The sequence below is a fragment of the Canis lupus genome, chromosome 11, assembly GCF_011100685.1.
Source record: "Canis lupus familiaris isolate Mischka breed German Shepherd chromosome 11, alternate assembly UU_Cfam_GSD_1.0, whole genome shotgun sequence".
NCBI classification, from domain to species: Eukaryota; Metazoa; Chordata; class Mammalia; order Carnivora; family Canidae; genus Canis; species Canis lupus.
In genome coordinates, this window is record NC_049232.1 from 16189741 (window position 1) to 16217588 (window position 27848).

Consider the following 27848-nt stretch of genomic DNA (forward strand, 5'->3'; position numbering starts at 1 on the left):
ACTCAAAGGCAATTGTATTCCTTTTTAAAGCATATGTTTTATGGCGGCATAGGAAACTAAACCTCACTTTCTGCTTAATGCCCACTTGACAGACTTGGTGGAATAAAAAGTCTCCTATCGTCTCCTACGTACTGTGTAAGTGTGTTTTGAAGCAGGCCTGTTATCAAGTACCCACAACACAGAATGAGAAGCACTTCTCCACCATGCCTCCTTGACGGCTGTGAATAATAAACATCACGGCACTAAGGCGCAATTAGTATTAGTGTTAAAATGACTTTCACTCATTTCTGGGAGAAAAAAATACATACTACCTAGTTATAATGAGGGGAACGATGAGCTATAGGCAAATAATATAAAAACAACATTAGGTTTCATGGTGGTTAACACATTTACCACTAGTGCTCAGAAATGCACTGAACTTAAAACAGACATTAAAACAAACAAACAAACAAACAAACAAACAAAAAAATAAAGCAGCAGGGGCTCCTGGCTGGCTCTGTTGGTAGAGCATATGACTCTTGATCTTAGGGCTGTTAGTTCAAGCCCTGGGTATAGAAAGTACTTGGGTATAGAGAGTACTTAAGGAAAAAAAAAAAAAAGCAAATAGGAACATTGTCTTATGTGATTGGATTTTTAGAGACAAGGGAATCCAAACCCAATCATTCTTTCCTAAACTCAATTATCTATATCTTACTTATTGATCCTAGTATATGTATGATGATGACTTTATTTTTCTAATTCAATGCTTTGCTCCTGGTTAAAACACACATTCTTGGGAAATTTCAAAATTTTCATCATTATCGCTAAGTGTAAATGAATTTCTGTTTTTTTTTTTTTTTTTTTTTTTTCTCCTAAGTAGGAGTCTGTGTGTTCCTGAGTAGGAGTGGCAGAGGGAGAGGCAAGTAAGGGACAGTCCATGATTGTATTCATAGTTTGCTTGGGACCAGGGTAGCCTGAGATGGTGGTAATTTACTCTATTTCTGTCCTTCTTTGTGGTATCTGAGCCTCAGTATTAATTGTGGATAAACATGCATCCAGCAAAAGACCATATTTCTTAATTTCCTCCCATCTCGCTCACTCCTTTACAGCAAGGCCTGCCAGTCATATGAGGGCAGAAGTCACCTAGCATAACTGTCAAGAACACTCCCTGGAAAAGGGGCAGACCTCAAAGAGACATGTTTTTTTTTTTTTTTTTTTTTTTGCCTTCCCACCTCATTTATCCTTCTTTCTGCTAGGAATGCAGATATGACGGCCTACAAAGGGCTGGTGCTGTAGCAACCCTCTTAGAAGTACGAGGATAAAGAATAGCACTAACAGAACAGAGAGCTGGAAGCAGCCTCAGTTTCTGGTGACAATAGGGAGTTCTCATATCAGGTGTAGACTGCTCACCATTGGATTTCTTTTTTTTTTCTACCATTGGATTTCTTACTACAAAAGGAGGAAAGAAATCTTAGACCACCCTTTTTTCAGTTTTCTGCTATTCACAGTTGAACTCAATTCCTAAGTGATGTAGGTAGATTTTGTAGGAAGCAGACACACACAAACCAAATAAAATAAAACAAAAATTTAAAAATCATGGAGAAAAAAAAAAATAAAAATCATGGAGAGAGTTCTGTGTCCATTTCTGGACCCTATAGTCAAAAGATGGGTATGGACACTTAGTAAGCTTTCAGAGGAGAGCCCCCCAACCCCTACACACACATATACACACACCCACGCATGCACACACACATATTTACACACACATTACCTTGTCCAAATACATTTATCAGACATGTGATTGCCTGTAGTATTCCACTGAGTCTCATGATAGAAATATTCCTTATTTTCGAGTTGTTCACCATCTGTGGTAGATCATGCAGGTGTAAGTATGATAAAATATTTGAAAAACAAGGGCCACAAAGTCAAGGTAAAAAAAAGACTAGACAAATTTGGAGAGAATATAAAAAGTGATATAGAATGTCTATCGGAAAGGATTATTATGCAAAGAATTTTGACCTGGCAGTATACAATCATGTGAGAGCAAAACAAGTGTCAAAGATACTGGTCTAGGAAGGATTTGCAGTGAAGTGGGAGTTCAGAGGTGAATTTACTGAGAAGGCAGTAACGCTTACCCTTGAGGGCCCTCATCTGCATGGGCTCCTTCCAAGGTCTCAGTAGTTGTGCTAGACACACGTTCACATATTTTTCTGTGTTTTTAAAATTTCCAAAAGTAACACATTTTTATTATGTTCAGTTCAGATCACTGTTTCTTTCCAGTTTGACCTCCCCTGTCATGTTTCCTCTTTTGTCGGATGGTGGTAGAAAACTGGGGCATCTCTGGAATGCAAGTAAGAGGAAATTGAGCTAAGGATATCTTTAGTTTGCATTTAGTAGGAGATAGTAATAGGGACCACAATCACTGCCCTGTGAAGGTCAGTGGTTTCTAGCTATCTGATGTAGGAATGGCTTCCAGGAATACTCCTGCTGTCTACTGTGACATCATGATCTGAAGATGTGGAACCAGAGGTGATGTCACAGAGTGATATCAAAGTGTCTTGCAATTTTCAAAACCAGAAGTGTTTGAGCAGCAGAGCAGAACCATGTTTGAAATGTGTAGAGCCAGCAGCCACTCTGGAAAGTTCTTTGGATCATTTGTATAATTTTTTGTTTTATTTTTTAAATTGTGGCAAGATAGACATGGCATGATTTACCATGTTAACCATTTTTATGTGTACAGTTCAATGGCATTAAGCACATTTATGTTGTTGTGCAATCATCATTACCATGCAGCCACAAAACTCTTTTCATCATGCAAAACCGAAACTCTGGAGCCATTGAACAATAACTCCCCATTCCCCCATTCCACCATCCTCCCAATAACCACTATTCTTTGTCTCTATGAATTTGACTACTCTAAATACCTCATATAAGCAGAATCATACAATATTTGTCCTTTTGTGACTAACTTACCTAGTATAATGTCTTCAAGATTCATCCATGTTATAGCATGTGTCAGAATTTCATTCATTTAAAAATTATTTATTCATTTTAGAGAGAGAGAGAGGGGTGCTGGGGCAAGTGGGAAGGGAAGAGAGAGAGAGAGAGAGAGAGAGAGAATCTCAAACAGACTCCTCGCTGAGCACAGAGACCGAAGTGGGGCTGGATCTCATAATCCTGAGATATAATTTGAGCCAAATTTAAGAGTCAGAGGCTTAATCAACTGAGCTGCCTAGGCACCCCTCACGCATTTTCAATGCTGAATAATATTCCATTGTATGGATTTACCAAGTTTTGTTTATCTATTCATTTTTCAATGGGCACTTGGGTTTCTTCTACCTTTTGGCTCTTGTGAACAATGATGCTATGAACATGGGTGCACAAATATCTTTTTAAGACTCTGCTTTCAAGTCTCTTGGATATATCTGATGTGTAAAATTTTAGGTAGAGGATATGTTCTCATCGATGCCTTGTTAAAATGGAAGTTCTTTCCTATATGGAATGTGTGTATATATATATATACATATATATATAATTTAATATATATTTAATATAATTATATATGATTTATATATAATTTAATATTATATGTTAAAAATATATAATATATTTTTTTTAAGGGGGGAAAATACAGAAGGAAAGGGCAGAGAGAATCTTAGTAGGCTCCATGGCCTGTGCTGAGCCCCACATGGCTCTCAATCTCACAACCCTGAGTTCATGACCTGAGCCAAAGTTAAGAGTCAGATGCTTAACTGACTGAGCCACCCATGTGCTCCAGGAATATTTTTTTAATGATGTATATGCAATTGCAAAAACACTACATAAATAATATTTTCTTTTTTGATGGGAATTGCATAACATAATATCTATCAGAATTCCTGTACTCTCATGCACAAACCTATAGCAGTACTAAACAGTGATGATGTCCATGTGTGAAGTCATGTTTTGTATATCTCAGCCATCAAAAAAATATTTTGATCAACCATAGAGGGGAAAGACTGATTTTTCTATTTTCCCTATAGGAAATCTTGTAAATTTTATAAAATAATTCCTATGAAGAGTGATCAAACTCTTAAAGGAGGGGCTGCTAGTATTCAAGTCCTCCCAGGAGAGTAAGAGAAAACATTTGTGTTCTGTCCTTTCAAGGTGCCAAACAAAGCAAGAGGGAAAATACATACCATTTGAAAAGAGCCTTACTATTCCTATCCTGGCACACAAATCAAAAGGATTAATAGTATTTGAGTGTAAGTAAGCTTAGAAGTCCTCTGATAAGCCCCTGTAATTTTACAGATGAAGCCTGTAAAATCCCTTGAGGGTAAATGACGCTGCCAAGGTCAAGCCCTGTGGGCCACAGAGCCAGGCCCCACTGCAGACCTCCTGGTCCTCAGTCTGGTGTGTGTTCTCTGTCACATTCATGTTCGATGTGGTGGGGAGGTTTTATTTTATTTTATTTTTTTTTATTTTTTTGGAGGTTTTAGATAGAGTTGTTCAATGCCATATTAATACTATTTTATGAAAGTAGATTTAGACATTTTTGCTGGAGGTTTAAAAAAATTGAGTAAGTTCTCATTTATTTGAGTTGGCTTGAGCGTATGGCCTGCCTGAAGGTTTCAGAAAAGGCTAGATAAATTTTCAAGTTCCTTTTAACCTTAATAGTGTATGATTTTCATTCATCCATCCTCTTTAGCAAGAATTTCTTGAGGCATCTTCCATAAACAGAGCATCATATTGTGCACACAGAATAAAATAATAGGATAAAAAATGGAATGTAAAACATGGAGCTCTTGGCTCTCATGCAGGCAGAGCCACACCACTTGGGCAAGGATGGAATGTCCTAGGTATAAACTGTGTGTAGGCAGTGACTGAAAAAAAATCTTCACTGGCCAAAGCTGCCACTAGAGCAATGTTCTCTGCCATGGAAGTGGACTAAACACCCTAGGAGAGTGAGTTTGGTTCAGCTGAAAATGAAGGTATGTAATAGTTGTGAATTCCTGCTATCATTGTTAAAAATACCCATTGATGGCAACTAGCTATCCTGCTTCCACTGTGTTCAGGAGAGGAGATGTTCAGTTTCCCAGCCTGCTAATGAACAGCCATGAGTTTTTAAAAAACCCAAAACACCATCTGGGAGCTTAATATCCAGTTGGGGAGGAAACACTGTTTTCCCCCAGCCAATATACAAACACACACGTTTAATAACAGTACATAGCACACTTAATCAAAATTTTGATACAGAGAATTGAATGCCATAACATCTGTGTGGGCAAAAATGCTCATTGAACCAGATTCTTCTCCTTAAATTGAGGTATGTGTTAAGATTGTCTTACAGATATTTAAGAGGAATAGGCCATTATTTTTTTTAACATTTTCTAAGGTAGGGCACACTCTGCTTCACAACCACGTTGAGGTTTGAGTGTATAATATGCAGGTGTCCTAGGTGATAATGGATCCCCTGCTAGTGTGGGGCTCACAAATAAAGAAGCTTATGCAGCGGGAGTCAATGCCCCAGCTTGAATTGTAGAAAAGAGTCAGGGTAGGGGCACCTGGGTGGCAAAGTCAGTTGAGTGTTGGACTCTTGGTTTCGGCTCAGATCTTGATATCGGAGTCTTAGGATCGAACGCTCTGTGGGCTCTGTGCTCAGCTCAGAGTCTGCTTGGGTTCTCTTTCCCTCTCTCTCTGCACACACACCCCCCACCGCCTGCCCCGCAGCTTTCTCTCTCTCAAATAAATAAATAAATTTTAAAAAAAGAAAAGAAAAGAAAGAAAAAAAGAAAAGAAAAGAAAAGAAAAGAAAAGAAAAGAAAAGAAAAGTATCAGGCTAAGTGTCTTGAAATCAGATGCATTCTTATGTTTGGGATTTTATCTACTATTTCTTTTGATGGGTGAGGAGGGATTAATATGTAAAATTATTAGTCTGCAATATTCAAACAACAAAACAAAATGAAAAGAAACATACGTTGAATTTTAAAGAAACGTTTTAAAGAAACATTAAAGAAACATGCACTGAAATCCTCCCATTCCCTTCCTTGCCCTTTCCAGCCTCTGACATTTCTGGGCTCCCCACTAGGAGATTCTCCTTAGCAGGGTGTGCGTGTGTGTGTGTGTGTGTGCGCGCGCGTGCGCGCGCATGTGCATATGCATGTACATGTGCAGGGGTTGGGAAGAGATGAAAATTGATGCGAGTTGTGGAGAGTTTGTTCAATAACAGGGGGAAAGTCTCGGCACCCTGCTTCCCAAGCAGGATGCTAGGGAGGTGGTAAAAGCCTGAAAAAAAAGGGAGCAATTTGAGACCATTAGGGCCCTGTAACTCTAAGACAGAGTCCTGAGCTTGAAAGACCACAGAGAAGGACTGTCTGCATAGAGTCCAGGCCTAGAGGGTAGGCACAGCTCTGTAGGTTCCAGTAACTTTCCATGTCGTAATTGAGCAAAAAATCACAAAATGATGGTGATGTCCACATGTGTGGCATGGAAGTTGGAGGTGAAGTCAGATGCATGGGATCAGGGGATGTCTTAGCCATCCTGCAGGGGCTGCAGCCAAGGACCAGATGCTTCCCTTCCCAAAGCCCAAAGCTTGACATGACTTTGACCTCCTAGAACTTAGATGCAACCTAACGGCAAGGCTCAGGCATCTCCAACTGGCCAGGGAACTTCCTGCTGTCTGGGGGCAGTAGGCCTTTTAAATAGAAATTAAGTTTTACTATATAAGAATAAAGTTTTATTTCTGGTACTCAGAATTTATTCACTGAGATTCATGCCCACTATACCAATTTATTTTTCTCCCTAAAATTTGTCTTAAACAATTACTCTTGTCTTTGTTTGAACTGTTGAAGTTTCACAGGCAGGCAGGATCCAGATAAAAATTTACACACTATTCCTAAAACTGCTTGATTCTTTGTGGCTTCTAACCAATTTTCTGGTAACTGTGCAGAACTGTTTAGAAACTTCAGGCTAAGGATTTGACATGACATTCAGCAAAAATAGAGCCTTTAGCAAAACTCACCAGAGCTGTCCTTCAAATGACTGGACTCTCTTCTGGAAACATTTCTCAGCAGGTTGTTGTGTGGCCTGTATCTGTTGAGACTCTCCCAGAATTTACAAATGTGAAACTGAGCTTTATCAATGCAGTGTTAGCTAAACTCTTGTACATTGAAAACAGTAGCACCCTGGGAGAAGGCAGAAAATGAGAGAATAGGTTATGTCCTAAGCCAAACCTTACCAGCTCCCCATACCAGCTCCCCATTTGCTTGAGGCAGGGAGGATAAAGGGAGAGTGAGTGATTAAAGGCCAACTCCTTTAAAACGACCTAAAACTTGGGACGCCTGGGTGGCTCAGTGGTTGAGCATCTGTCTTCAGCTCAGATCATGATCCTGGGGTCCTGGGATCGAGTTCTGCATCAGGCTCCCCACAGGGAACCTGCTTCTTTTCTCTGCCTATATCTCTGCCTCTCTCTCCGTGTCTCTCATGAATAAATAAAATCTTAAAAAAAAAAAAAAGAAAAAAAAGACTAAAACTTTATGGTTAGGAAGCTTCTGGATGATTGGCTTTCTCAGAGAAACAAGGAAGGAAAGACCACTTTCCTGAGCGCAGAATGAATGCTTGATAGGCAAAAAAGTAAAGAGATCTGTGAATCTACAATGGCACTTCAGCAGGTGATCATAAATAAAGATAGAAAGAGAGGAAAGATCAGGGTTTCTACCCAGTTGAAGTCTTAATACTGTGACTATAGAGTTCCCCCTCCCCATTAAAAAATATTGAAGTGAAATTCACATAAAATTAACTATATTAAAGTGTACAATTCAGTGGCTTTGAGTACACCCATTGTACTCTTACATTATTTTCATCACCCCAAAAGTGGTCACTCTCCATTCTCTGTCCCTGATCCCTGACAACCATCAGTCTGCTTTTGGTATCTATGGGCATACTTTTTTCTGCATATTCATATAAATGGAATCATATGTGGCCTTTTGTGTCTGGCTTCTTTTATTTAGTATCATGTTTCTGGGGTTCATTCACATCATAGCTTTAGAGTACTTCTTATTAGACACACTACTTCTGATGGACCACAGAAAGGGTTTACTTTTAATTGCATGTGTTTATCGCAGCTTTGGAAACAGGAGACCTAAGGTTCAGTTCATTTCTTCAAATAGACCTCTTCGTCTTCCGTATTCTTTATCCTCATTTGAAATGGACATCGGTTGTTTTTGTCTACCTAGACTCAGAGCCCCTTGTAACAGCTCCTGATTTTGTGGAGGGCATGATGTTTCCTCCACTCAGTGTTTGGAGTTCAGGTAATGCTGATCGAACTGGAGTGGGTGCTGTCCTCAGGATGCCCACTAAGGGCTTTCATCTCCTTGGCTACAGTTCAAGATGGGCACGTACTCCAGTTGCACAGATCCTTCTTGGAACTCCCAGAATATGTTTCTTTTCTATTGGACTTGAAGCTGGAAGGTGTAAGCCTGCCAGATGTCTCCATGTGGAGAGTCAAGCCAGTACAGAAGAAAGCAGAGGGAAAAGGTTTGAGAGAGCTGAATTCAAAAGTTGAGCCACTTTGACCCACCATGTTTAATTAGTTATAAACCTTTTTTTCCCTTTTCTTACAACATCTTCTTTTTAAAAAATATTTTGTTTATTTATTTGACAGAGAGTATGAAAGCAAGCACAAGCAGGGGGAGCAGCAGAGGGAAGAGAGAGAAAGAGGGAGAGGGAGAAACAGACTCCTTCCTGAGCAGAGAGCCTGTTGCAGGGCTCCATCCCAGGACTCTGGGATCATGACCTGAGCCGAAGACAGACACCCAACTGACTGAGCCACCCAGGCACCCCATCTTACAACTGTTGAGTTGTATTTCTGTCACAACCTGTCACTTTAAGGCATGAACATGACCACTCCCCTGGGGCTGGTGTGGTGTGGATGAGGACATTCTAACCCCATGCTCAGAAAAATCCTTAGTGTTCTTTTTAAGTGAGGACTACCATACTCTGTATCTTCTCATTTTGTTTGTGTAGTGCTTCATGCTTTTACAGCAGTAGCAGAAAAGTAAAATATTATTTGGAGTTTTTATTTTTACCTACCTATCCATATCTATATCTTTAGTCTTAAGTATTTTTAGTGTAAGTTTAAAAATTCTAAACTTCTTTTTCTTTGGTTCCATGACATTAGATCCTTGGTAGAGATATTCTTTTCAGTTAAATAGAATGAAGAATGGACTTTCATTCAATAGCATAGAAAAAAATGTGGGTCATTTTACCAGTAAAAAACCTTGAGGAATAACATTTTATATCATCAAGGTCTTTCTGATTCAAATTGTCATAAGTACCGCAAACAGAAAAAAAATAGCTTTCAAAAACTAGAGTGGTTTTCCCCCTCAGTCTTTTTAGACTCTTATTTTTCACACTAATAAAGATGGGAACTTTGCACATTCCTTAAAAACATTCTCCTCTCCTATGTGACTCAAATTTTAAGGTAAATTCCCAACTAAAATTTGGTAGAAAGTAACTAGCAGAGAAGTTTCCTCCTGTTTCTCTTTAATTAATTAAAAAAAGATAAATTATAGAGGAAGAGTCCCCAAGGTCTATTTTTTCAGTTAAGGATTTCTCTTTTTGTCATGGAGATTCGCTCACCTTTGGACCTTTTGCGAAGAGCACCAGAAGTGGAATAGTTTCATCAAAACTTATTTTGGCATGCAGAGGTTAATCAATGAATTTCTTTAAAAATGTAGATTTCATATATTTTCTTAAAAACCTTAAATAATAATCTATAAAAACCTTAATAAATCTAAGGTTTCTTAAAAACCTTAAATAATCTATGTTAAATAAACATGTATTAAGTTCTAACCCCGAGGACCTCAGAATATGAGCTTATTTGGAAAAAAGTCATTGAAGATGAAGTCATATTGGAATAAGGTAGGCTCTAATCCAACACTACTGTTGTCTTTATAAGAAGGTGGCCATGTGAAGACAGTGACACACAGTGAGAACACCATGTGACAATGAAGGCAGAGATTGAAGTTATGCATCTGCAAGCCAAGGAATACCAAAGACTGATGGCAAACCCAAAAGAGGCTAGGGAGAGTTGAGGAAGGATTTCCCCTCCGTATTTCAGGGGGAGCATGGTCTTGCTGACATCTTGATTTCAGAGTTCTGACCTCCAGAACTGTGAGATAGTAAATTTCTGTTGTTTCTAAGTCACCTAGTTTTTGGAACATTGTTATGGCAGTGCCAGGAAACTGATAAATAATTGTATTTTTATGTAGTAACTTTTTTTTTTTTTGCAATGATAGAAAAAGTTATCATAAATAGGACCTCTATTTATTTGAATATCAAGAGACTTTGAGCTGTTTGCCACGTCTACTCTGAGAATGAAGACTATCCTGAGTGATGAGACTTGCGATATGCTGGAAAATGTCGACATCACTCTGAAGGGGGACACATGGTTATTGTGAAGGGTCCTAGGGATTTCAATCATCTTAAATGATTTTTAGTCATTTTAATCAATGTAGAACTCAGTCTCATTGGGAAGAAAAAGAAGAAGCTCCAAGCTGACAAATGGTGTCAGTCAGTGCAGGCTGCTGAATTCCATAGACGAGGTAGTTTGTAAACAACAGAAATGTATTTCTCACAGTTTTGGAGGCTGGGGCTGGGAATCCAAGATCAGTGCTCTAACAGATTTAATGTCCGGTGAATACCTGCTTCCATTCACAGATGGCTGCCTTCTCACTGTGTCCTTTCATGGCAGAAGGGGCAAGGGAGCTGACTCCCTGGGGTCTGTTCTACAAGGTCACTAATCCCATTCATAAGTGTGCCACCATGACCCAATCACCTCCCAAAGGCTCTTCAAATACCATAACATGGGGGTTTCGTTTCAATAGGTGAATTTGGGAGGGACACAAACATCCATGCTAAGCAGTAAGGAGAAAGAAAGGAGCTGGTTACAGTTCGGACTATCTGTAGTCATGTATAGAACATGATCAAAGATGACATTTGGGCGTCCGTTACAAGGTGAGGTCTGGGGGATCCCTGGGTGGCTCAGTGGTTTGGCGCCTGCCTTTGGCCCTGGGCGCGATCCTGGAGTCCCTGGATCAAGTCCCGCGTTGGGCTCCTGGCATGGACTCTGCTTCTCCCTCTGCCTGTATCTCTGCCTCTCTCTCTCTCTCTCTCTATCATGAATAAATAAATAAAATCTTAAAAAAAAAAAAAGGTGAGGTCTGTGTATTCTCACGTCTCCATCTACATCTTTATTCAGTAGAATAGGTCTCTTGTTGAAATCTGTGTTTGGATGAGGCCAGGAATTGCTTGTTCAGTATTTCAAGTCCAGAAAGAGGAGTTAAGCATTGAAGGAAATGACATTGAATTGGTAACATGTTTAGCTGCTTTGATTCAGCCACAACAGTTAAAAGCAAGAATGTCAGAAAAATTCTGAATGGTATATGTCTGGAAAAAAACAACAACAACAACAAACCAACAGAAACAGTTCAACAGCCCGATGAATGAGATCTAAGAATTGTCTAGCTACAGAAGCAAGATGCCAGATGATTCCTAAGATCTATTTGTGGTATTTAAAAGATTTAGTAACAGTCTTCTATTGTTTTCAGCCTTGTTACTAAAAAAGAGAGAGAGAGACCCTGATAGGTCACTTGGCAGCACTCTGCTTAAAAAAAAAAATCTGGGGGATCCCTGGGTGGCAGCGGTTTAGCGCCTGCCTTTGGCCTAGGGCGCGATCCTGGAGACCCAGGATCGAATCCCACATCAGGCTCCCGGTGCATGGAGCCTGCTTCTCCCTCTGCCTGTGTCTCTGCCTCTCTCTCTCTCTGTGTGACTATCATAAATAAATAAAAATTTAAAAAAATCTGGGAATTCCTTGTTATAATAAAGAAGTTATAATAGAGCTCCAAATAACCTAAGGGCATGATGGGAAGCAGATGGTATCCTGCACAACTGCTGTTTACTTGTACTGTACCCAACTTCTTCCTAAACCCAGAAGTTCTCACTTTTTTTTTAAGGTTTTATTTATTTATTCATGAGAGACACAGAGACATAGGCAGAGGGAGAATAAGCTCTCCGTGGGGAGCCCGATGCAGGACTCAATCCCAGGACCCCGGGATCATGACCTAAGCCAAAGACAGACACTCAACCACTGAGCCACCCAGGCATCCCGGTCCTCACATTCATATGTGAGAATGCTCTTGGTGGGATCTCTTCATTTTCTCTTCCTTTCTCTTCCTCCCCTATTCCCCCTTGCTCCATTAAAAATAATTCTATATAATTATCAAACAGGATTTATGAAAACGCTGGTGCCCTTTAGATGGGATACCAATGATACAACTGATTTATTTTTAATGTGATAATTCTATTATTTTTGCCAAACCATGAAAGAATCCAAACACACAAGAATCCAGACCGGCAGGCACTTGGAAGGCATTGCCAACTTCTAGCCATCCCTGGGAGGCACCCTGAGAATTGCTGTGATAATTACCTAGTGCGGTGGTTCTTAACTGTGGTTGCACATTAAAGTCACCTGGGAAAAATTTAAAACCTTCTCACTCCAGACCAATTAAGTCAGAAACTCTAGGGATAGGGGCTAGGCATCAGCAATTTGTAAAAGATCCTCAGGTGATTCTAACATACAGCCAGGGTTGAGAACCAGTGGCTTTTTTTTTTTTTTTTTTTTGAGAACCAGTGGCTTAATGTCATGTTGCATTACTGTTGGAGTCAGGACACTCTGATAACAAGAGGCAGAGGTGAGCACCCATCTCTGCCCCTTACAGCCTTCTGCTTTTTGTCTGATTGGAGTTATATAAAGCCTAAGTGGAACTAAGATTAAGCCTGGTAATTGTCATGGCAATGCCCTAGATTTTTCTATCAAACCCAATCTTATTTGTGATGGGAGATGCAGAAGTGACTCTAGTGATGTTAAAATATTTCTGCAACTAGTTAGAATTTTCAGCATTAAACTCAGCCGAGTTTTCCCATAAAATTTCAAACACGAAAACTTTTAAAAACAGCAGATCTTACCTGAATTAAAAAAAATTATCATTAATTGTAAAGTGTGCTTGATCACAGAGAATTATCCAGGCAATCAGCATCATGTATAGCCTTTAATGCCTTCTGTCTGCTGAATGTGAGTTCTGCATATTGATCACAAATTTGCAAATTTCTCTAGCTTATGCCTCATCACTCCCTTTTTTGATTAAATATAAAATAAGTGGGATTTGAAAAATCATAAAGCTGGTAGGGACCTGTGGAGACCATTTTGTCTATCCCTGCCAATTTGCAATTGTATACCAAATCCACGAAGAGAGTCAGGCTACTCTGATCTGTTAAATTCATGGATACTCTAGTATGGACCACTGCAGCATCCTTCTAACTGGCTCCCCCTTTCCTGCCCTCCTTTTTCTCCACACCGCTGTCAGGTGATGGTTCTAGACATAAATCCAATCAATTCACTTTCTTCCCTGCTTAACATTCTTCAATGACTCCATATTTGCCTCTGGTCCGAATTCAGACTCCTTAGCTTTGCCTACCATCCTTTGCGTACTACTCTGACCCTGTCTGTCTCTGCAGACTCATCTCCTAGAGCCTCTCTTTCTCATACCAGAGTTCTAAATGATCTGAATGCAGTTCTTCTAATGTGTCCTATATGCTATCCTACGTCTGCCATGCTGTCCTTTCTCTCTCAATTCTCTTTCCCCTTCTGTAAGGAGAACCTTCCTCTCTTCTCCCATTTGTATAGCTCATATTGGGTTTTAATGAGCAGGGGAGAAAGAAGTCAGAAATTGCAGGACAAGGTGTGGAATGTGGGAGAGGACTTATTGAAATGACAGTAGAAGTTTGGGTGCATGGAATTCCTGAAATAAAAGGGTTTCTCAACTGTTTCTATATAAAGGGCTTTGAAGTTCCGTATAAGACCAAGGTCAAATGATTTGAAAAGGAAACTCTTTGGGGGTGGTGGTGCTAGTATTTCAGTGAACAAAAGGAGAGAGAGAATTTTTTTTTTCCTATTTACCTGTCTTTCTATCATCATCATCATTATCATCTATCTTTAGTTGGGTTCCAGGTGTGGAAGTTTAAATTAATCTCACCCTTTAGTTTATGGGATATTATTAGCAATGGTCTACACAAAGATGCTCTTTGATCTAGTTTTTTTTTTCCCCTTTAACTTTATTAAAATTTTTTATGCACGTACCTTGCTCCTATTCCTCTTCTACTGCATGGGAAACTCTTCCAATGTATTTAATGTGCATCTTTTTATTTGTATGTGTTCTTTGGTGGTCTATCTAAAAATTTACTTCATTCTGTATACTTCTGTACTTCATTCTATATCTTTCTTTTATTTCACTGTGTTTGTTTTAAATTTTTATTTATTTATGATAGTCACACACAGAGAGAGAGAGAGGCAGAGACACAGGCAGAGGGAGAAGCAGGCTCCATGCACCGGGAGCCTGACGTGGGATTCGATCCCGGGTCTCCAGGATCGTGCCCTGGGCCAAAGGCAGGCGCTAAACCGCTGCGCCACCCAGGGATCCCTTCACTGTGTTTTTAATATTATACATGTCACCATGTATATTTGAGTCTGTGGCTTTCTAGCTGCTCAACCACCAGATTTCACCAATGCATGTCTTCCCTTCTCCCATTCTGGATAGTGAGCACCTAGAGAGCCTCCAATATTCTGTCCCTATGAACAACTTCAAAATGTATGACCTCTTGCATGTCCCTGTATGGATAGGTGTGAGACATATTTAGAACCCCCTTTCTGAGTACCTATCACAAATATGTACACACTTAATTTGACTACACTTAATTTGCTATAGATTTGCCAGTATGACAGGATGTGTGCCAGTCTACATGTCCAACAGCAGAGCATGATATTGTTGCCTCTCCACCAACACCGGGCATGACCCAACTTTCTAATAGCTGCTCATATTTTAGAAGCAAGATAATGCCTCACTTTGCATTTCTTATTTTATTTTTAAAATTTTATTTATTTATTTATTTGAGAGAGAAGGAGAAAGAGAGAGAAAGAGAGAGACAGAGATCCCACAAGCAGGGGAAGAAGGGTAGAGGAGGAGAGAGAAGCAGGGACACTGAGTAGGGAGCCCAAAGTGGGGCTTGCACCCAGGACCCTGAGATCATGACCTGAAGCCGAAGACAGCCACTTAACTGACTGAGCCACCTGGGCACGCTTGCTTTTCTTATTTTAAATAGATTTATTTTTTAGAGCAGTTTTAGGTTCATAGTAAAACTGAGGGGAAAGTAAAGAGAGTTCCCTTATATAACCTTGTCCCCCACCAGCCTCCTACACTATCAACATCCTGCACAAGAGTGATACATTTGTTACAATTGATGAACCTATAATGACACATAATAACTACACAAAGTATAAGTGTATATTAGCGTTCACTCTTGGTGTTGCACATTCTATGGGTTTTGACAAATATGTGATGACATTCCCACCATTATAGTATCATACAGAATATTTTCACTGCCCTAAGAATCTTCTGTGTTCTCCTCTGATTCATCCTTCCTCCTCCATAACCTCCGGGAACCATTGATTATTTATTTATTTATTTATTTATTTATTTATTTATTTATTTATTTATTTATTTTACTGTCTCTTACTTTGTCTTTTTGAGAATATCATATACTTAGAATTTTGTAGTATGCAGTCTTTTCAGATTGGCTTTTTCCATTTAGTAATATGCATTTATATTTTTGCTCACTTCTTTTTGGCATTGAATAATATTCCATTGTCTTAATGTACCACAGTGTACCCATTTGCCTACTGAAAGGCATCTTGGTTATGGTTGTTACAAATAAAGCTACTCTAAATATTCGGGGGGGAGGTTTCTAAGTAAAATTTCAACTCATTTTAATAAATACCAAGAAGGGCCATTGTTGAATTACATGATGAGAGCATGATCAGTTTTGTAAGAAATCACCAAATTGTCTTCCAAAGTAGCTATTTGATTTTGCATTCCACCACCAATGAATGAGAGTTCCTATTGCTCCACATCCTCATCAGCATTTGGTGTTGTCAGTTTGTGGATTTTAGCTCTTCCAATAGATGTTAGTGGTATCTCATTATTGTTTTAGTTTGCATTTCTCTAATGACATATGATGTGGAGCATCCTTTCATATGCTCATTTGCTGACTGTATATCTTCTTTGGCAAGGTGTCTATTTAGGTCTTTTATCCCTCTTATAAATCAGGTTTTTAATTTTCTTACTATTGAGTTTTAAGAGCTCTTTGTGTATTTTGGATAAAGTCCTTTATTAGATGTGTCTTTTGCAAATACTTTCTCCCAGTTTGTGATTCATCTTCTCATTCTCTTGACAATGTCTTTTGCAAAGTAGAGTTTTTAATTTTAAAGAAGTCCAGCTTATCAATTATTACTTTCATGGAGCATGCCTTTGGAATTTTATCTAAAAAGTCATTACCAAGCCAAATTTAGATTTTCTCTATAGATTAGACTTAATAGATTTTCCCTATTTTGTAATAATGGCTGTGTTTAGCAATCAGCTCACAAAATTCCTGAAAATTTAACAATCATCTCTTATGAGCTGGCATGAGCCAGCTCCAGCACACCAGTGTGTGTAGCCATATGGGAATAGAGAAAATTGGATTCATTATTTACAGTATGTACCAGAATAAATTCCAAATGGATCAGAGACATAAATGTTAAAATAAAATGAAAGCATGTAAGTGCCAGGAAAAATGTGGATAAATCCTCTATAATCTGGGAGTGGGGAACACTTTATGAATTATGTCTTAAAATCCAGAAGCCTTGAGGGAAGTAGGATTATACTAGTTTCATAAAATGAACTGAGAATTATTATTTTTTTTTTGCATTTTGGGGAACAACTTACATAACATAGGAATTGTGTTTTTAAAAGTTTAATAGATTCCATTTAAAAAGCATCCAGGTCTAGAGATTTTGAGATGGATTTTTAACTACCAGTTAAATTTCTTTAATCCTTGTGAATCTGTTTTAAATTACCCTTTTCTTTTTGTGCCAGTTTGGCATTTCACGTATTTTTTGGGGAATTTTTTATGCCTATATCTATGCTTTCTTTTAAAATCTGAAATTGTTTTCTCCTCTTCATTATTTGATCATACTTTGTTTAGTTTTTACTTTCTTTTTTCCCACTAAATCCATTTTTTAAAAAGATTTTTTATTTTTTTACTTGAGAGAGAGTGATCATGAACAGGGGAGAAGGAGAGGGAGAAGCAGACTCCACACTGAGCAGGGAGCCTGACATGGGGCTGGATCCCAGGACCCCAAGATACCACCTGGAACTGGAGGCAGGTGCTTAACTGCCTGAGCCACCCAGGTGCCCCTCCTTATCAGTTTTATCAGAGATTTATGTTGGTTATTTTTCAAAAATAGAACTTTTAGTCTTTTTAATTTCCTTCACTTAAAAAAGTTACTATATTGTTTCTTGTTACAACCTTTATTACATTTTTTTTTTCTTCTTTGAGTTTCTTTTGATGTGCTTTTTTTTTTATTACTTCTTGAGCTGGATGCTGAGTATATTTCTTTTCAACATTTATTGTTTCCTGATAAACATATTTAAATGTATAAATGCCCTTGTAAATATTTCTTTAGTTATGCTGCATACATTTTGTGTTTTCATGTTCGTTTAATGCTAGATATTTCTTCATTTTTTTATATTTCTTCATTTTTTAAGATTTATTTATTTATTTATTTGAGAGAGAGAGAGAGCATGCATGAAAGAGGGACAGAGAGAGAATCTCAAGCAGACCCCTCCACTGAGTGTGGAACCTGACTTGAGGCTCAGTCTCATGACCTTGAGATCATGACCTGAGCCACAACCAAGAGTAGGATAATTAACCAACTGAGCCACCCAAGCACTCCTTGATATTTCTTCATTTTGATTATAATTTCATTTTTAACCTATGAGTTATCCAATGATGTGGTATTTTCAAAATATGCGACATATAAAGAAATTCTGTTGTTTATTTCTAGTATTATTCCATTATGTTTGGAAGATATAATATATAAGACATTATTCTGGGTGAGTTTATTAAGACTTCTTGTAGACATGATACATTCATGTTAATATGTGTATGTTTCTAAAAATGTATATTTGCCATTAGTTGCATGAACTATTATGGCATATATATATATATATATATACCCAAAGATACATATTATATACATCGTGCCATCAGAACATACCTATCAAAGATCTGAACAGTATAATTAATAGTATAAGCCTACCAGTAATATTATTTAGATTAAAAATCTACCTAGTTTTTGTTTACTTAATACATTTCTCATAACTGGGTGTTAAAAATTACAACTATATGTTTCTCTCTGTATGCTGTCAGTTACAGTAACATATTATTAGGTCCATATATATTTATGATGGTTATATATTCTTACTTTATTGTTTTATCTTTTATCTCAACTTCTTTTTTTGTCAGCTACTTTCATTGCTTTTTTTAATGTGTCTTTAGGTTTTATGAATATTTCTTTTTTTTTTTTTTTGAATATTTCTTATACACAACATATTTTTGGAATTTGTTTTTACTTCTTAATACTATTAGAGAGTATTTTTTTAAACTTGTGATTTAATTCCATTTACACTTATTGTGATTGCTGTTGTTTTAGAAATTACTTCTCCTACCACATCTCTTGTTTTCAGTTTACTGTATTTTCTTTTTGTTTTCTGCTTGGTCAAAAAATTCTGTTTTTGTGCAAGTGTAGCTTCCTTTAAGACCCTTACTCCATGTTTACTTGTTCTTATTCTTTTTTTTCTAAAGATTTTATTTATTTATTTGAGAGAGAGAGAGACTGCATGCGCAGTGAGGGGAGGGGCACTGGGAGGGAGGGGCATTGGGAGAGGGAGAAACAGGCTCTCTGCTGAGCAGGGAGCCCAACACAGGGCTTGATCCCAGGCCCTGAGATCATGACCTGAGCTGAAGTCAGATGCTTAATGGACTGAGCCACCCAGGCACCCCTGTTCTTATTAATTTCTTAATCTTATCAACATCTGTATATTTCTCCTAACTAGACAAGTAATTTAGTGAACTTATGTGTGTGTATATATATAATTGTTATTGTAAACATACACACACACCCCGATATCATAATAGTTCTGCTTCTCTGATTGAACTCTATTATATGCAAATAGAGAAACAGAGGACAAATTATAAAGAAATAAGCAAAAAACTTAAGAACATGAGAAAAAAACTTAAGGACATCAAATACAAGGAAAGAATTTTTAAAACTTCCAGAGAAAACAAAGAGATCAAGAATCAGGTTGAACAATGGGCACAAATGACAAATGGGAAAATACTTTCTAAATATAAAGGAAAATAACTTTGACCCTCAAGTTTTATATTTAGCCAAATTGTCTTTCCAGTGTGATGGCTTAAAAAAAAAAAAATATATATATATATACACACAAATACACACACACATACACACACACATATATTTAGGTAAGACTGAAAACGATGTTGTACTGAAAACATGTATTGGAAGCAGTACTCAATATTCAAGAAATATGATTAAAGGTGATACAGTTCCTTGGTAAAGTTTATGTTTTTATTAAGGACCAAAGTGAGAAAAAGAACAAACTTACAAATATATCCAAAACAACTTAGAACTAAAATTTGAGATAATATCAGTATGATAGGAGTGGGAAAGGGGTATATGGGTATATATATATATATATATATAGCAGGGATTTGACCTTATGAAATGTGAACACTGGTTAAACAGTATTTGCAAGACTATGGTCTTTATATCCAGTGGGAGCTTTAACACTATAGATCAGGAGGTTGGGAATGGAAGATGGAAGTAAAGACATGTTGGAACTCACAAGTACAATCTGGAGCCTGTGAGGACAGATGGGAATACCTGTTAGTTCTTTTTGTCTCTAACCTTGATTATACGTGTTTCTTACAGAAACCAGAGTCTTTCATCACAATTGCCAAGCACACACCTGGTCTGGAGGTCGGTGAAGCTTAGTGAGGATCTATGCAAGGTGCAGAGGCTGGAAACTCCATGGCTGCTTCCCACCAGTGAGGTGAGCTAGCAGGTTACTGACAGTGCCCTTCAGATTTTTCCCAGGAATCTGGCTTATGGCCCACCTAAATGGTAATGTACAGGAAATGGGGTATGAGGGAACTGGATTCAGCCTAGCCAAGTGGACACAAATCACCGCACTCTTGCTCCCACCCTTCACATCTTCTAGCTTTCTTCTATATTTCTTCTCTTTTCCCTTTTATGCTAACCTCTGTTTGTCCATCTGTTATTTCTTTATTTTTTTAAAGATTTGTTTATTTGAGAGAGAGAGTGTGTGAGTGCGTACACACACACATGCACAGGTGCGAGAGTTGGGGGGAGAGGCAGAGGGAGAGGGAGAGAGATAATCTTAAGCAGGCTCCATGCCCAACATGAAGCCTACTGCAGTGCTTGATCCCACAAACCTGAGATTGTGACCTGAGCCGAAATCAAGAATCGGACACTTAACCTACTGAGCCACCCAGATGTCCCTGTCCATCTGATCTTTCAATTCATTGATTTATTCATCACCTTTATCCATCTTGCTTTATATATTAACTATTGTTTTATTCACTTCAGCTATTACATATTTCATACCTTCTACTCAATTTGGTCCTTTTTAAATGTTTTCTCATTCTTACTTCATATTTCTGACATCAGCCTTTACTTCTTAATATATTTATCATCATTACTTTACACTTTAATTGCTCAGTCTGTCCCTTCTCATAATTCTGATTCAGATGGTCTTTACTGTTGAGTTTGCTGTTTTGCTTATATAGTAGTTGTAGTCCTTATGGACTTCTGTTTTTTTGTTCTGTTTTGTTTTTGTGTGTGTTTTTTTTGGTCCCGAGAACCCCTCCTCAACTTTGACTATCAATTACTACACATGGTTATGGGCTGGGAAATGGCTACAGCCCAGACTCTATTTGATGTACCTGTAGCTAAATTAAAGCCAGGGAAGAGAGCCTCAGGGTCCACAGAGCTGTTGGTGATCATTCCCATTTGCCCACCATCCAGAAATAAGTTTTCTAGTGTGTATTTCCCATTTAAGTGGGAAATGGGAAATAGTTTCTAGACTCTAGAAACAGAACAGTTTCCATAGGTTTGCTCTGCTTGTCCTGGGGGTTTAGAGTGGGAGGGGGTCCAGTGGTGAATACCCAAGGGTAGCTGGTCAATACACATTCCCTGTTTTCATCCCTCCTTACTCCTGCAGGGCTTTTGCACTGCCCTTATTATACCCAGCTGACCTCTGCAGCCTTAGCTATTGCTGCCAGTTTCTGGGGCGATCCACAGACTGTCCATGTAGGGGAGAAGCAAGAGCAGAACAGAAAGCTGTCCTCCTCTGGCTGCCTTCCCCCAGGCTGAAGCCATATAACCCCCTACCATGTCCCTGCCCTCTCATTCATTTCCTGAGTCTGCAGACTTCCCAGGGATTTTTCATAGTGTTTTATTTTAGTTTATTCTTTGTTGCTACTTCCTCAAATTCAAGTTTCCCTCTGGCTTCTGTAGTTTCTCTAGGGTTGATTTTCAGAAAGGAGCCAGTGGCTAATGTAGTTTGTCATCTTGACAGGAGGAGAGAATGGTTTATAGAATCAGCAGGTGTACCACCGAAAAGGGAGAGATAGGAGATGCATGAATCTTAAGAGAAGAAGGCTGCAGATGAACCACCAAGAGTTGTTTTTTCCTAAATTTAATTTAAAAATTTTAATTAGTGTGTATGAATATATATCTACAAGCGTGTCTACATACATATGTATGTATAAGCATGTATATGTGTCTACATACATGTATGTACGTATATACATGACTTTAAAAGTGAAATAATGCTGTCAGGATTATAATTGAAAAATAGTGATCTTCACCCTTTTCCACTCTAATATGCTGTGCCCTCAAGGCAACAATAAGCAACTTAAAAAAAAAAACCCTTAAAAAAAACATTCTTGTGGTGTTTATTTTCACATTCTAAGTAACACGCTTATATTATTATTTCTTGTTTTCTCAATGTTAGATACTATGTTTGGCTTCCTAAAGTAGAAGATGAAGAGCTAGTGTTTATACCCCACTATTCTCCCTTCTAATGCATCTTCTTCCCTTCCTACCCCAGCCTCCTGATATAGTTACATCACTTCTCTATCATCAGTGTAAAGAGTGTTTACACTACCATGCCTGTGCAAGTCCTGTTATGCCTGAGACATGTACCACACTAAATTTTTATTTCCTTTCCTATATATCTTTTTATTTTCTTAGGGTTAATGCTTGCCTTCCCTATCTGCCCCACCCCCCGCCCTGCTCCCCCCGCCCACCTCCTATTGTTCAGTATTTTCTGTGCTTGTCATCATTCTCTGGATACTTTGATAAGAGTTAATAACATTAGGTGATCTAGCAGATTCTTCCCTGTTCCCATCCCTCTGTGTGGACTTTGTCTTCCTGATCACACTGGACTTTCCCTTCATCATCATTTTGGGAACCACTTTTGCCTGCCTCCATGTGTCAGGTCTCCTATTTCCTAATTTGATCTCTTTCTCTTTTCTTGATTCATTCTTTTGTTTGGTGCTGAAACACCAGTAGTATCTTTTGGTTGCTTCATAAGAAAGAGTCTGTAAGAGGTAGAAGTTTAAGGATGTGTGTATGGTTGTTTGCCATTCAGGCTGCCTTCCCACTCTTTGAAGAGTTTCCCACATTATAAATTCTATATTCTTTTTTCTTTTTTTAAGATTTTTTGTTTATGTATTCATGAGAGACAGAGACAGAGAGGCAGGGACTTAGGCAGAGGGAGAGGCAGGCTCCCTGTGGGGAGCCTGTTGTGGGACTAGATCCCAGGATCTCCAGGATCATGACCTGAGCCAAAGGCAAGTTCCTCAACCACTGAGCCACTCAGGTGCCCATAAATTCTATATTATTAACAAAGAACATGTTTTAGGTCACTTTCCAGTTGTTGGATTACAGACATTTTCTGATTCTACCCGTCAGCTGCATTTACGCCAGAGTCAGAATCTAGATCCAGGGCCTATTACCTGGGAAAGAGGCATGGCGAAGGCTTCCGCTTGGCAGGTGCATATCTGGGTGAGGCAGCCCAGCAGGGTTCTGGAGTCTAAAGTGTGACTGAAGCATCTGATTTTACAGCTTCTTGATGATGGCAGATGCAGAGGTTGGAACTGGCACCTGTGATTTAGTGGCTTCTGTCCGAGGCGCCAACTCCCTCAATGGGCAGGTCTGTGCTGGGCTGTCACTCCTGGAAGTGCCGTCCATTTTCTCCCAGTCTGTGAGCTTTCTGCATCTTATCACTAGTCTTTTTGGCCTAAATTGATATCTTAGTGTGTTTGGGCCGCTGTAACAGAATACCACAAACTTAAAACCAGCAGAAATTTATTTCTCACAGTTCTGAAGGCTGGAAATCCATGATCAGGGTGCCAGCATGGCTGGATTTTGGTGAACATCCTCTTCCAGCTCACAGCCTGGTGACTTCTCAGCGTGCCCTCATATGGTAGAAGGGACAAGGGAGCCTTCTTGGGTCTCTTTTAGAAGGGCATCAGTTTCTTGTTTTGTTTTGTTTTGTTTTTAGGGCATCAGTTTCATTCATGAGGGTTCCATCTCATGACCTCATCACTCCCAAAGGCACCCCCTTCTAATACCATCCATTTGGGCTTAGAATTTCAACATATGAATTTGGGGGGGGGGGTAGATACAAACATTTAACCATAGCAACTGTCTAGAGTGGTTTCTGCTGTATTAACTTAACCTGGCTAATGTGCCTTGTATGCCTAAAGTTATCTTGATTTTACACCAAGGATATATGAGTTTGATTGAAAGCAGATTTCTAATTTGGAAACTAGTTTCCTCAAAAACTATAAAGCATTTCTCCATTGCCTCTGGCTTCTAGTGTTGTTGCTGAAAATTCTGAAGCCCTTCTTTTTCTGAGTCTGTATGTGATTTGCTTCTTCTCTGCAGAGTTTTTTGTTTGTTTTATCTCAAAGTAGTATTTAGTCTTAATTTTCTTTTGGTTTTATATTTTGAAATATACAAATGGTCATATTTTAAAGAGTCAGAGAGTTCTGTGTGCTGTGTTATGAAAAACAACTGTTTTCTGACTTTGCCCCCCCCTTTCCTTACCATAAAAAGTAACAACTTTCACCACTAGTATAAATGAATATATATTTAAATGCATTTTTAGCACATGTGAAATAGATTCCAGGAACTCTTTCAAAATTCTCCCGTTTGGCTTGCTACTAATCTTTTTAAAAAACCATTACATGTAAAAGTAGATGACTGCCTGGTACCTAAACGGACTTTAGGATATAGGGGTTAGAGACCCTGTAATAGCAATTGGTGAGTTTTTCCTCTCCTTTTACTCATTTGGTGATAGATCTTGGACCTAGGCTGGAATCTGAAAACAGAAGTAGGCTCTACTTGTAGGGGGTGACAAGTAAGAGGTCTGGTGTTTTGGGGTCCATGAAGTTCCTGGCACCAGAATCAGGGGGGGATAAGACTTCTGACATGAGGGAAATACCAGGGAGTGAAATCTAAAGAGCTGGAGTAGTAAGCCCAGGAAAATTGGTATGGAGCTTCTTAGCTGAACTGAACACTAAAAGATTGTAATCTTCCTCCATGGAACTTACAAAAACTACCGTAGCCTGGGTAGGGGGTGTACTGGCAGAGGCCAGCCTTAGCTGATCACTTTGGACTCTATTTAAGCACCAGCAGAAACAGCAGAATCAGGCACAAGAAGCCACTCTAGGCTGCTGAGGCCTCAGCTACAACTTTGTATGCCTTTGGTGTGCCTACTTGTTCTCTGCCAACCAGCTTCAGAAATCGTCATTAATTACTTCAGCGTTAAGGGAGTACATTTAATTCCAGAGTAGCAAAGTAGCAAGATAGGAACAAGCAGGATTCCCTCCTGAGACTATTTAGAATCATGGAATTTCTATATTTATGGAATCTAAGACATAAACTGATTTCTTGCTAAAGTAGACATTGAATGTGCATCAGGAACCCTCTTAAGACAAGGCTGGCTGCTATTCAAGAAATGATCTATGAAATAAGACACTAGCAACTCTGGTTGCCTGTTGTTATGGACAGAATGTTTGTGTGCCCACCTCACCCCCCAAATTCCTATGCTGGAATCTGAACCCCTAATGTGATGGTATTAGGAGGCAGGGCCTTTAGCAGGTGATTAGGATGCAAAGATGGAACCTACATGCATGAGATTAGTGTCTTCATCAAAGAGAACTCAGAGAACTCTTGCCCCTAATGCCGTGTGAAGACACAGTGAAAGGTGATCATCTATGAACCAGAAAGTGGATCTCACCAGACACCAGATCCATGGGCACCTTGATCTTGGACTTCTCACCCGCTGAAACTTTGAAAAATAAATGATATTTAAGCCATCCAGTCTACAGTATTTTTACCATAGCAGCCTGAATGGACTAAGACACCTGTGCTTACTTGCTTCCTTGCTTGATTTATTTTTAAGTACCTCATGATGAAAGGTTGGGGAGAGAAGGAGCACAAAGTGGGAGGGACTGGACCAGTCATGATTTAACTTGTCCAAAGTCCACCCCAAGTTTTCCCTATTGAATCAAAGCAGTTTCTACAACTCACAAAGATAAATTTGAATCCAATTTGTATATTCTGTGGTTTGAGAAACTATTTCAAAACATAAACTCTTTTTTTGGAATATGTTGGAGTTTTTTTTTTTTTTTTTAATCAAAGACAGGAAAGAAAAGCATAGCAGCTTAAAGCAGAACATAAGGAGCTCTGACTTTAGTTTCCCTGAACAATAGTAAAAAAAAAAAACAAAACAAAACTTAAAAAAAAAAAACCTCAAAAACAAAAACAAAACCATAAAACAAAAACCCCAAATGAAAGAAATACTTCGTGCATCACTGGATTCATACAGTGGGATACATGGCACAGTTTCAACAGACAATGATAAACCTGATAGGAAATGCAGGGCAGTATTGGCTACTGAAGCTTTTCTGGAAATGAAAAGAGGCAAATAGCCCAAACCAGGCCCCACACCTGTGACTTTCACTAAATGGACTGTCTGCTCCATCACAGCTGTTTTCAAGGTCCTGGAAATCAGTTCCCTAGCTTAATCCAAGGTGAACTGGACCCACGGAATCTTTCCAGTCACACTCAATTCTTCCATAGCCGCATTTGCACAGACATTGTGTCAGTTGTCCTGATTCCTTATGTGATGTGAGGGTGTCACCATGACCATGACTAATGAAAGACACATTTGTCCTTTGTAGGTAAGGAGAAAGGGCACTAAAGAACACTTCCATATATTAAATGAAAGATGTAGGTTGGAAATGAACAAATGGATTCTAATAAGATAAGGGAGATTATTTAAGTTTGATAGCAAGTGGTTATAACTTGAAGAAATTCGAATATGAGAGGTTCTAGTCAAGCATTTTTCACTAGAAAAAGCAAATCTCTAAAGTAAGCAAAAGTAATCAGAATGTATCAACTCAAGAGAGAACAAGATATGGCACTTGGAAAGGAAAGGTAATAACGAGGATAATAATGTTCAGGCTCTGTTATTTTTTGAGGTTGGTTCAATAAAATGTAATGTAACACTAACAATTTCTTGGAAAAAAACCAATCAACTGCTCTTCTCTTTTTATCTATGGCTCTATATTCCACATGAATTATTCACTGCTGTGGTTAGTTCCTTGTAGCTGGTGCATCCCTGAAGAGTTCTGGGATGTTAAGTAACAATGAAAGTAAAATGTGCAATATTTTATTTAAGGATAAATGTTAATTAGTTTCATTTTAAATGATTGTCTGTTTGTTTTTAAATGCTTCCTCATTCCAGCTATTGATTTCACTTCATTCAAATTTAGGATTCTTCATGTGTATATTGTCGTCTGGTCCGTTATGCCATCTTTTTCAATTCAGAATACCCTATTCATGGAAAGACTGATTCCTTTTACATTGCTTGCTAACCTGTTATCTTTCCATTGCCTCTGAGGGATGGCTGTGTAATGTGTTACACTCAGAGCAAAATAAAGCTTGAGGCATTGTTTTCTAGATGTTTCTGTTTACTAAAGCTGCATAGCAGAACCCTAACATAATGTTCAGCTTGGGTTTATTTTTCCCAGGTATGATATTTTTGAGGATCTTTTTAACCAAGGGTTTTACAAAGATAATACGTTTTTGAGAATAATTGAAACCAAACCCTGGAATTAAAACTAGTGATCAAGTTTAGCATTAATATAGACAATAAACTCCCAGCTATCATAAAGTGCAATTTAATCTGATTCTCTCCCTCCTCTGCACATGTAACTTGGAATATTTTCTGTTAAGGTATCTGTACTCCTGGGTCCCTCTTTTCCTCAACCACAGTCCATGCTCTGCAGTGTCTCAAGCTGTCTGTGATAGGATGGGTCCATATTGCTATTTTCAGACTGTTCTCTGGCTCTCTGTATGTCATGGCTAATTTTGCTTCAAATCCAGGCCTTATCTGTAGTTTCTGTAGATCTGCTTGAATTTGGAATGCTCTCGGAAATACAAATGTCCTACTCTACCTTTGTACCTGGGAGCAACTATGGGTTCTGTGCTGGTCCTTCCATTCTCTCCTTCTCATCTGAATACTCACCTCCACCTTCTCTCTTCTACCTGTGGCATAGTCCTTCCTCTGTTGTTCTGTGTGGTGTGGAGGGTTCTGTTCATCTTCTTGTGGTGGAAAGAGTTTTCTCCCTTATGGAAGGATGATGAAATAGATTCCTCCCTTGAGTAGTACCAAGATTTTCCTACTCAGTGCCATTAAACATTAAACAACCCTCTAAGTAATAGTGGCTCAGGAGATGTATGATTCTATTCTACAACTTGTGCAAGG

General features: G+C 38.6%; 1 protein-coding gene across 2 annotated transcripts in view; it reads left to right on the top strand.

Annotated features, from left to right (window-relative positions):
* The window catches only part of MEGF10 (multiple EGF like domains 10), a 319848-nt gene that overhangs the window by 34647 nt on the left and 257353 nt on the right, over positions 1–27848 (top strand). For both annotated transcript variants that reach the window (XM_038552022.1, XM_038552023.1), the window contains one exon: positions 19910–20030. The gene's annotated coding sequence lies outside the window, so the exon portion shown is untranslated. The remainder of the gene's footprint in view (positions 1–19909; positions 20031–27848) is intronic.